The following is an 11,297-nucleotide window of genomic DNA, read 5'->3' as shown; positions in this document are numbered from 1 at the left end:
GGGAGCCCTTTTGGGCATTCTATTTTCCTTGCTAGAAGGATTCCCAACCCATGGGCAAAGGGGGTTAGATGATGGGGGGGGGTTCAAAGGGTTGGCATATGCAACCTTATCATCTCTGCCGATCAAATTCCCAAACCATGCACTCCCGTCATGACACTGATTCTGCAGAAATGGGTTGGGTCTGTAAACCAACTTTAAGGTATAAATATAGATGTTTTTGAATCAGCAATATTGTGTTCGGTTAAGCCCTATTTGGCGTGAAAAATCAATAAACTGATTCCTTATGGGGTTTTCCATTCAATCAGGATAAAAAATATCGATAAACCGATTCCTTATAGGATTACCCAATAAAATTGGCTACACCCCGTTTTCAACCATAACTTTTACCAATTTTGATGTATTTTGTTCAAACTTGATGCCAACATTACTTAGGACTCATGGGATCTTTGAATGCTTGAAGTTCTCCAAAAACGAAAAATAAAATCGATGAGTGGAAAAACTCGATAAACCGATTCCTTATGAGATTACCCAATCAAGTTGTCAGCAACTCATTTTCAGCCAAAAGTTTACTAATTTCAACGGATTTCGACCAAATTTGACGTCGATGTTTCTTAGTTTGGTTGAAATAAAGAACTTGATTAGCTTAATAATCCTAACTTAATCCCGGGCAAAGCCGGGCTATACTGCTAGTATCATATATACATGTATGTGTAAGCAGAGGTGAGCCGGGTTGCAGGATGGATTTCCCGTCCTACCTCGACGGGTTGCCGCAGCTCTCGGCAACGGAGGTGAAGCGCTGCGAAAGGCCAATAACAACCTTTGAAATACGGGACGGAATGGCTAGCTGTACGAGGGGTAAATCGCCTGGTTTGGATGGTCTACCCTACGAGCTTTAAGCTTAAATGCCAGACTTGTTCGGTGACCTCTTCGCAAACGTTTACTGCAACTGACAACAGAATGGGAGAATTCCTAGTTTTGTGAGCCAAGTAGCGGTGGCGTTGTTGAGAAAAGACCTGAACAAGGGGGATTGTTTTGACAACTTTAGGCCCATAACTCTGCTGAATGCAGAGTTCAAACTTTTGGCCAAGGTATTAGCTACGAGGCTGGTGTTTTTCGTCGGGGATCTGGTAGGGGAGGCACGGACATGTGCCATCCCGAAAAGATCCACCCACGACAACCTCCACCTCATGCAATACAACATCGAAAACGTGGCTAAAGGACCTGGCATGGGTGGGGCCCTGGTCAATTTAGTTCAGTCTAAAGCTTTCGATAGCGTCGACCATCTATACCTGGCGGCCTGTATTTAGAGGCTGGATCGCAGCAATGCACAGCAAGATCTGCTCAATGGTCAGAGTGAACGGTCACCTCTCAGAGCCGTTCAACATCATGCGCTTCGTCTGGCAAGATTGTCCCCTCTCGTCTCTCTTGTACGTACTGACTCTCGAGCCACTACTACACAAACTGGAAGCGTTGGAAGGCATCTCGAAACCTAGGACATGGTAGATGCATGTCGGCATATGTCGATGAGGTCACTGTAGTGGTGTCGGATCATAAACACATAGAAATAATCGGAACCACTCTCAGAGACTACGAGGCGGTTTCAGGAGCGACAATTAACCAGGAAAAACCAGTAGGCTTGCGGCTCGGCACTTGGAGAAACAAGTCCATGCCGTCCAGCTGCGTCGTTGGGCGCTGGACGGATGAACGGACGGACGGACGAACGGACGGACGGACGGACTAGTTAAATTGCTCGGGATCTGGTTCGGTTCGGACCTCCAGATGGACAAAAACTGGGATGAGGTAACGAACAAGGTGACTACTCTCACCCAGAAATGGGCCGAGAGAAAGCTATCCCTGAAAGGTCGGGCAGAGGTGGCTAACGCGTATATCGCGTCCGTCATCTACTATCGTTTGACCGTCGTGCCTGGTCCTGGCCACCGTCTAATTATGCTGGAACGTATACTCTTCCGCTTCTTGTGGAAGGGACGCGTCCCGATGGTCAGGCGATCTATTTGCTGTCAGCACTCGCTGAGTGGTGGACTGGGCATGCCGTCGTTGATGATGCTCAGACATGCACTGAGGCTACGACATCTCCAGTGCTTCCTTGATGATGAACAAGTGTGCTCGCCGTTCGCCAGACACATATTTCCGCGGCTAGTTTCCTAAACGGAGCTTCAGTCCTGGGTAAAATAGAGACCAAGGCGGGGGAAGAGAGCTTTTGGAAAGTGGAATGCCTTCAAGCGCTCACAGCCCTCAGCCAATCGGACAGTGCGATAGGTGGAACGTTCACTTTAGCTTTTTATAGAGAATTAGTGGAGCAAAAATGCGACGACGTTCTTGGGGAGACCTTAGACGTCGAAGATAAGCTAGTCGCTTTTTTCCGGAGAACTTTTGGGCCGGGACCAATGTATAGTTTCCAAAAATCTCTGGCCTGGCAGTGTTACCGGGGAGCTTCGCCTGTTCGAGATAAACTATACAGACACGGCGGTGCCGTCAGCCGAGCATGTCCGAGCTGCTCGCAGGACGACGAGACGGTCCTGCATGCACTCGTCCAGTGCCCGAGCATTGCTTATCTGTGGGGTTTTGTCGAACACCTGCTGTCGCATGTGAGACGGATCCGGCTATCAACTGAATCCGCCTTCTTTTAACCGAGAAGGAAAGGCTGTTTTTATATGCCAGGTCACCATGGTGAAAGAAGTGGTGTGGTGGACGAGATTAAAGGGACTGAAAACAAACACTTTTCTCTTTGGCCAATCCCTGATGAACTTCTTCGAGGTTCACTTGAAAAGGAAAGTAAGGGTAGAGAGGGAAGTATTATCTTCTAGTCAGTTTGCCGAAAGGTGGATGAAAGTGGCGAGAATGGTACGAGTGGACGGGCCTGCCCTGAGCATACTCCTATAGTTGGAAAGAGGAAAGGAAGCAGAAAAAAAGAAAAGGTACCTGACCCAAAAGTCAAGGTACCCATGGATTTTATGGGGGTTTTCCATGAGCAGCCCTCAAATGTCTCTTCCCTATTGAGGATTACACATTGTTGATCTCAGTTTTTTAGAAATTATATTAGTCTTGTTTACACGAAAAACCCTTACAACTACACGCACTCACACACATACACACATACACACACGTTATTTTTGTTTTGTCTTGTGCTGTCTATATTTTTTTTCATGGAAACTCTTGTAGTTAATAAAGAAATCATCGTCGTCATCATCATCATCATCATCGTCATTATTATTATTATTATTATTATTATTATTGAGTGAGAGAGCAGTGCATGCCATCTAAGTGACACTGGGGTAAAATATGCGAAGCCCAGTATTCCCATCATGACTACCCGTTTGATAAGGGTACACCAGGCACATACATCGCAACCGTATGTCTGCGACATGGTGATCTCATATCAAGATAAACAGCCCATGACCTTGCAAGTGGGGCCCAGTTAAAATTATCTCCAGGTCGAGTAGCCCATCCCTCCCAAAAGGTTCCTGAATAAGGTTTGTTTAAGGATGTTGAACAAAACACCTATGTTTCCAAAGGCGAATTATCCAAATCTCAAAGAATTACTTTGAACACCTGGCTATGATGCTCCCACACCATTTCTGATCGTAATCAGAGATACGCATATCGTCAGCCACCAAGAGACATTCTCAACTGGTTAAGGTCAAATAACTGACAAGCAATTCTATGGTATTGAGCAGAATATTTGCTGTAACCCATCTTTTTATACCAAGACAAAACAATGTACATGATAACACTTCCAATCAATTAAGATCAGAAGCCATGAAAGCCGCTCTTTAGTACTGCATCAGGACATTTTGTTGTTGTTGTTGTTGTTGTTGTTGTTCTTCTTCTTCTTCTTCTTCTTCTTCTTCTTCTTCTTCTTCTTCTTCTTCTTCTTCTTCTTCTTCTTCTTCTTCTTCTTCTTCTTCTTCTTCTTCTTCTTCTTCTTCTTCTTCTTCTTCTTCTTCTTCTTCTTCTTCTTCTTCTACATACTGTTAGAAACTTAGACTGTTGGAAAAAAATTCCTAACATCAGGCTACAACAAGTAATCTTAGATGCCAAGAACCCTTCAAAGTATCCTAGCTGACTCTAAAAATACTGTCTTCTGGAGTTGTACTAAACTGGGTTTTATGCCTTTTCCCTCTCTCTATTTGTTCAAATCTTTAGGGAAATGCATCTATAATTACTGGGATACATTTTATCCGCACTTTCCACAGTCTGCAATTCAATGGCCAGATCCTGGTACTTTGCTATTTTTTCTATACTTTTCATTTGGAATTTTTCATCATTTGGGATTGCGAAGTCAATTATCTGGCACTTTCTATTCTCTTTTTCTACTACTACTACTACTACTACTACTACTACTACTACTACTACTACTACTACTACTACTACTACTACTACTACTACTACTACTAAATCAGGCCTTCTAGCTTCTATTATTCTGTCAGTCTGAATGTTAAAGTCCCACACATCTTATATTTCTTACTTTCTAATACTTTACTAGGTTCATGTTCATACCATTTATCAGCATGGTCAAATTCTAGCTTTCTACATAACTCCTAGGGGATTATTCTCCCTTGGTTGTCCTGTCTTTTATTGTATTCTTTCTGTACCAGCATCTACATTCACTTACTATATGAGTAACATTTTCCTCTTTGATTTGCACAGCCTGCATTGGGAATCTACTTGGTTTTTGTCTATCTTGGCGTTTATCCAATTAGTCCTTAATGCTTGATCTTGTGCTGCTACTAACACACTTTCTGTCTCTCTTTTCTTCCTTCCTTTCTGCAACCATAGCCATGTCTCACTACTACTATTTGCTGCAACTATCTTAGGGAATCTACCATGCAAAGCCTTCTCTTGCCAGTCAGATAACTTTTGTTCTTTTTCTGGTTTTTAACTTCGTTTGGATTTTGGGTTTCCCTATGGCTTGCTGTGACTCTAGTAGCTCTTAATAAATTTTCTTCACTATTACTTACATAGGAGTCTATATCTACTCTAGCTAACTCCACGCAGTCATCTACTGATATCAACCTTCTTTCACCTTCCTTTCTAAGTAAGTATAATCTTGTTACTTCTGTCCTTGGGTGGAGTCTTCCATTCATATTGAATTCCTTCCTAGTTCTTCTGTCTAGTTTTGCTAATTCAGTTTTTGTCCAATCTACAAACGTTGCTGACTACCTAAGTAATGATACTGCCCAAGTAGTTACAATCGTCACTAGATTCGGACCATTTAATTTCGACTTCATTAGCTTCCTCACACTTCTTATGAACTCGGTCAGATTCTAATACTCCTAGATACTTATAAGTTTCTCCTTCTTTCAGTGATTTTAATGTCTGACCATTTGGAAATTAGATGCCTTCACTGTTGACTACCTGTCCCCTTTTCACACTTATCTATGCCAAATTCCTTGCCTATATCTTTGCCGAAGAGTTTTTCTCTATTAAGGAACCTATCTCTTTTCATTCTTACTAAAAAGCTTCAGATCATCCATGTAGAGCAAATGGTTAATTTTTTCCTTGCCTCCTTTTCCTTTCTTAATACTGAGCTGGCTGCTACTCACTCACTACTTCTTCTATCACTTTCTTTAACCATACTGCATCTCCATTATGATAGACTGGCCTATCCCAAATATTACTCTAGAACTTTCTAGCTTCTTCTGCATTAGGTTTCTCATCTATCTTCAGTACTTTCTTCTCCACTGTTTATTTGGTTATTAAATTTCTCTGGTCTATTTCAAATAATCTATTCTGTTGATACTGATCTGTTCTTTTCTTATATCTGGAAAGCTTACCTACTACTGCTAGGATACGCTGTTTCAACTCTTCTATGACTGTCCCAAATCCTTTCTCTTTGAATAAGTATCTTTTATCAGTAGAAGTATTAAATCTTGTGTTTCCTAACTTGTTTAGTTTCCAGGCTTCTATTCTATCCAGATCTTGTCTTAAAGTCTTTACTTTATTTTGTAGTCTCCTTCTCCACATCTGCTCTTTTCTAATCTTTCTTTGTGGAATATCTAATCTTCTAGTAACTACTACCCATCAGGCATAGAGCAATAAGTTAGTGCCACCTATATTTTTAGTATCTATCCTACTGATAACAGAATCTACTTTCCTAGTTGTATCTAGCAGTTTCCTTCTCTTGGTACCTTTTAATGCTGGTAATCTTTTTCTTTCTTCTTTACTCATTACTTCCTGCATCTCATTTAAAAGTTTTCTGATTTTCTTCACTTAAATCACTTATATCACTGGTTACAGTTGTCCCTTCCTTACTAGTAGAGCTATTATTATTTTTTATAGGTTCTTCTTTGGTTTGAACCGTATCTTATATGTTGTTGTTTGTCTTACTTACTGCCTGGTCTTTCTTTTTCCAGTTTTCTTGTGATCTCTTCTACCTCCAATGCTGGAGCAAGTTGCCCCTTCCTTATTGGTAGCGCTATTGTTATTTTGTCCTTTAGGTTCTTTGGTTTGACCTGTATCTCTTATGTTGTTGTCTTTCTCACTGCCTGATCTTTCTTTTCCAGTTCTCTTGTGATCTCTTCTACTTCCAATTCTGTCATCCACTTTCTTCTCCTAATAGCATTAGCTTGATCTACTAGTCTCTGCTCAGTCATTTTAGACATACCCTGCTCCACCCAATATGTTAACATCCGTTTTTTATAACCCCTTCCTTTAGTTTCACTTTCTAAGTAGCATGCATCACTATTCTGTTTTCTTCGCTGGTCCACTTCCTCATCCTTACTCTATTGTCTGATGATGCTGTCTTAGAATAACAGTTGTGGTCAGTCTGCATCTTTATTGAACCACTGCCTAGCGAGAGGCCTTCCCTTAAAGGTTCAACCTCATTTTTGCTGTTACATTCAGAGTTTATACGCAAACTCTTGTCTCTCATAAAATGAGGTAAGGTAACGTTCGTCACCATCGTCATCACCACTATTATTATTCGACATCTGATAGTTTCAAGTAACTTTCTATTGTATCACTTGCTGGTGAGATATATACTTCATTTTTTTTTTTTTTTTTTGCCTTTAGGCAATATTATGTTTTGTCATGAGGTTTGATTTGAGTTTTCTGTTGTATTAGTTTTTGTATTGTGTGTTGCTTGTGCAGAGCAAACTGTTGGGTATCAGACTTTTATAGCACATGTTGTGGGGTTTTCTTCCCTTTTTGGCAGTATCTACTGTATGAGTTTATTATTATTATCAGTATCATCATCATTATTATTATTATTATTATTATTATTATTATTATTATTATTATTATTATTATTATTATTATTATTATTGTTATTATTATTATTATTATTATTATTATTATTATTATTATTATTATTATTATTATTATTTTATGTTTGACTTTTGTTTTGCATTTGTACAAGTTGGATCCAAGTCTCACCCAGAGACCTCAAGAGACAACAAGTTAGAAGTTCATGTAGGTGTTATGCCTAGGGTACCATATATTTGGATTTGTACAGTTTTGTTTTAGTGAATGTTTAAGAAACCATAAGAAAATTATGTGTTTGTTTTGAAATTTGAGATCACATAGACAGTATTTTACGTAGGATATGGGCAGTTCCCATGAGCACTATCTTTTGAACTTCAGCCATTTTGGGGTTTCTTGGTATTTGAGCTAGGTAGTAATCAGCCCGTTTCGCTGTCATTCCCAGGGCACCTATGACAATAGGTATTGTTTTCGTCTTCAGACATGCGTTGAGGTTAGGATATCTTCAGTGCTCCCTTGACGGTGAACTGGTTTGGTCACCGTTCGCCAGACACGTATTTCCCTAATTAGTTTCTTTAACGGAGCTGCAGTCCTGAGTCAGAGACCGAGAGGAGGTATTTGGAAAATGGAATGTGTTCAAGCGCTCACAGCCCTCAGCCAGTTGGACACTGCGATAGGTGGAACGTCCACTTTAGGTTTCTATAGAAGATTAGTGGAGAGAAAGTGCAACGACGTTCTTGGGGAGACCTTGGGCGTCGAAGAAGATCAGTTAGCTGCTCTTTTCCGGAGAACTTTCGGCCTGGATCCGATGGATAACTTGCTAAAATCTCTGGCCTGGCAGTGCTACTGGGGAGCTTTACCTGGTCGAGGTAAACTATACAAGCACTGAAGTGACGTAGGCCGAGCATTCTAAAATGCGCGCAGGAAAACGAGACGGTCCTGCATGCACTCGTCCAGTGCCCAAGCATTGCTGACTCGTAGATTTATGTCGAACACCTGCTGTCACGTGTAGGACGGATCCGGCTGTTAACTGAATCGATCGGGAAGATCGCCCTGGCGCCTTCCTTTAATCGGTGTAAAGATTTTAATTTACCCCTCATCTCAAGCTACCTTCCGGTAATCTGAAATCGATTTCAGATTACCGGGGAGGTAACAACCCTAACCCTAACCCCGCACTCTTCGCATTATCCCCTCGATGATTTTGCTAAAACAATAAATTCTAAGACTTACAACTCCTGATATTTTTATAACATTAAACACGGATTACATTCAAGATCATAAACTAATCATTAAATATGAAAATAAGACAAAAATATTAGATTTTTTTAAACAATTTTATGATGCGCTGAAAAAAACATGTCGAATATCTGAGATTCTGTGTTTGCAATTTTTTAAAATAAAAACATTATTGTTATTTTATTTTTCCTTTTGTTAATGAGAAAGTGATTTGGATTAGAATACTTTTTTTCTATTGATATGTAGCAGACGGATGTTGTTTATAGTGGACTGGGTTGATTTGACAGTATGTAGTGATAAGAGATTGATTTGAAGAACGATATGTGCTTTATATACAGACCGAAATTTATTTACACACTTTAAATTGTTAACGAAGTGTATTTATATACATTAAGCCGTCTTTTTTTTAGTTTGGCGCTTGGGTATCTTGATTTTCGTAATTTGCTTTTCGTTTTTTACTTGCTGGTGGTTGCTCAATATATCTAGTGAGGTTGATAGCATTTACTTTCTTTTCTAGTACTTTATTGTTATTTGAAATGTAAGGACCTGTGCGGCGTTCCATAAAATGTCCTCCCTTTCTATCCTCTCGAATTAGGTTTTTGAGCAGAACTTAATTTCCAATATTGAACTGCCGTTGCTCGTGTTTTCTGAGCTATTCTAATATTGGAGGCAATTCGAAAAATCATGCTGTCTCGAATAGCTGTCATAACATCAATTTTTCTGGATATAGATTGATCATTTCCAAAGCTGTCCTGATCTTTGGCAGTTGGGTTGTGTTGTAGTTCAACTGGAAATGTAGCTTTGCCTGTGTATAAAATTTGAAACGGCGTAAAATGTGTTGAATGTTTGGCTGTTCGATACGCAAACAGAACTACTGGTAAGCATTCAACCCAGTTGCCACGGTCCTCAAGGGATTTGATAAAAGTATCTTTTATAGTGCGATTCTGTCGCTCCATGAGGCCATTTGCTTGAGGGTGATAAAGACTTGTTATGTGCTGCCGTGTTCCTGTCAGTTTATGTAGTTCTGCAGACACTCTGTTTACGAATTATCTTCCTTAGTCATTTATCTGAATTTTTATACAGCCATGCTGACAAGTAACATCCTCAAAGAGAAACTTTCCTACCCTTTCCGTTGTGTGATCTTTCAAAGATCGAGCCTCAGGTCATTTGGAAAAGCAATCCATTGCAACAACAATGCAACAATAACCATCATCTGTTTTCGACAAATTGGTGATGTCGACACCAATTTGGGTCATCACTTCATTTGGCACAGGAATAGTATGAATCTCTCTAACATTAATTTTGTAAACAGAGTTCACTTTTTGACACTGATCACAAGACAAAACGAACTCTTTTATATCTTTGCCCATAAGTTTCCAATAAAACCTCTCTAAGGTTCTGACGACACCAAGATGACTTCTCAAGCAGCGGGCAGTATCACTATCTCCACAGCTCATGTGAATACTTGAGATAATACTCTTCTGTTCATCCAGATTGCGAATGGTCAAGTATTCATTTTCAGAATTTCTTATTCTCTCTTCTCTGTGGCGATAGTAGAGTTGACCACGCCGTTCGTTTTTGGACATATGAAGTCCATATTTGTTGTTAACAATATAATCAAATATCAAATCAATGTTGTCAGCTTTGTCTTGTGTACTAAAAGTAGCCATTCTGGATATGCTTCTTTCAAACTTCTTCAGCTTTAAATAATTGAGTGGAAACTCCAATCAAATGAAGCTCTGACTTTCTCTTTGATTTACATTACTTTCTCTTTCATTTACAAATGTACATTACGCATACACGCATAATAAACATCAACACATACATTTAATGGGTTCACCCATTATCTCCCTTGATACAAACTTTTATTATTAGTTATACTGTTTAGTAATAATATTTGTAAGTTACAGAAGAAAAATGATAATGATGATGATAATAATAAACATAATAATGATTCTCCTATTTGCTATCACGGTGACGAACATTTGGGGAAGGATTTTAAGTGGGGGGGTAATCTGAAATCGTAGGGGGTAACTAGAAATCGATTTCAAATTATCCTCGGGGGTAATATGCATGGGAGGTGATCTGAAATCGCTATACCCGGATAGAAAGGCTGTCTTTATATGCCTGGTGGCCATGGCGAAATAAGTTAGATGGGAGACGAGATTAAAGAGGCTGAAGACAAACATTGTTCTCGTTGGCCAATCCCTGATCAACTTCTTCAAGTTTCACTTGGAAAGGAAAATAAAGGTAGAGAGAGAAGTGTTTGGATAATTCCTCTTTGGAAACATAGGTGTCTCGCTCAAAAGGTCCCTGAATTAGGGACCTTTTGAGCGGGATGGGCTACTCGACGTGAAGAAAATTTTAACTGGGCCCCACCTGCAAGATCATGTGCTGTTTATCTTGATATGAGATCACCATGTCGTGCACATACGGTTGTGATGCATGTACCCCTGGTGTACCCTTATCAGACGGGTAGTCATGATGGGTATAATAGGCTTCAGTGTCACTTTGATGGCATGCACTGCTCTCTCACTCAATAATAATAATAATAATAATAATAATAATAATAATAATAACAGCGAAACGGGCTGATTATTACCTAGCTCAGATACCAGGAAACTCCAAAATGGCTGAAGTTCAAAAGATAGTGCTCATGGGAACTGCCCATATCCTAAGTAAAATACTGTCTATGTGATCTCAAATTTTAAAACAAACACATAATTTTCTTATGGTTTCTTAAACATTCTCTAGAACAGCACTATGTACAAATCCAAATATATGGTACCCTAGGCATAACACCTACATGAACTTCTAACTTGTTGTCTCTTGAGGTCTCT

This window comes from Octopus bimaculoides, chromosome 11 (assembly GCF_046866305.1).
Source record: "Octopus bimaculoides isolate indiv1 chromosome 11, ASM4686630v1, whole genome shotgun sequence".
Lineage (NCBI taxonomy): Eukaryota > Metazoa > Mollusca > Cephalopoda > Octopoda > Octopodidae > Octopus > Octopus bimaculoides.
Note: the sequence above shows the minus strand (reverse complement) of the source record.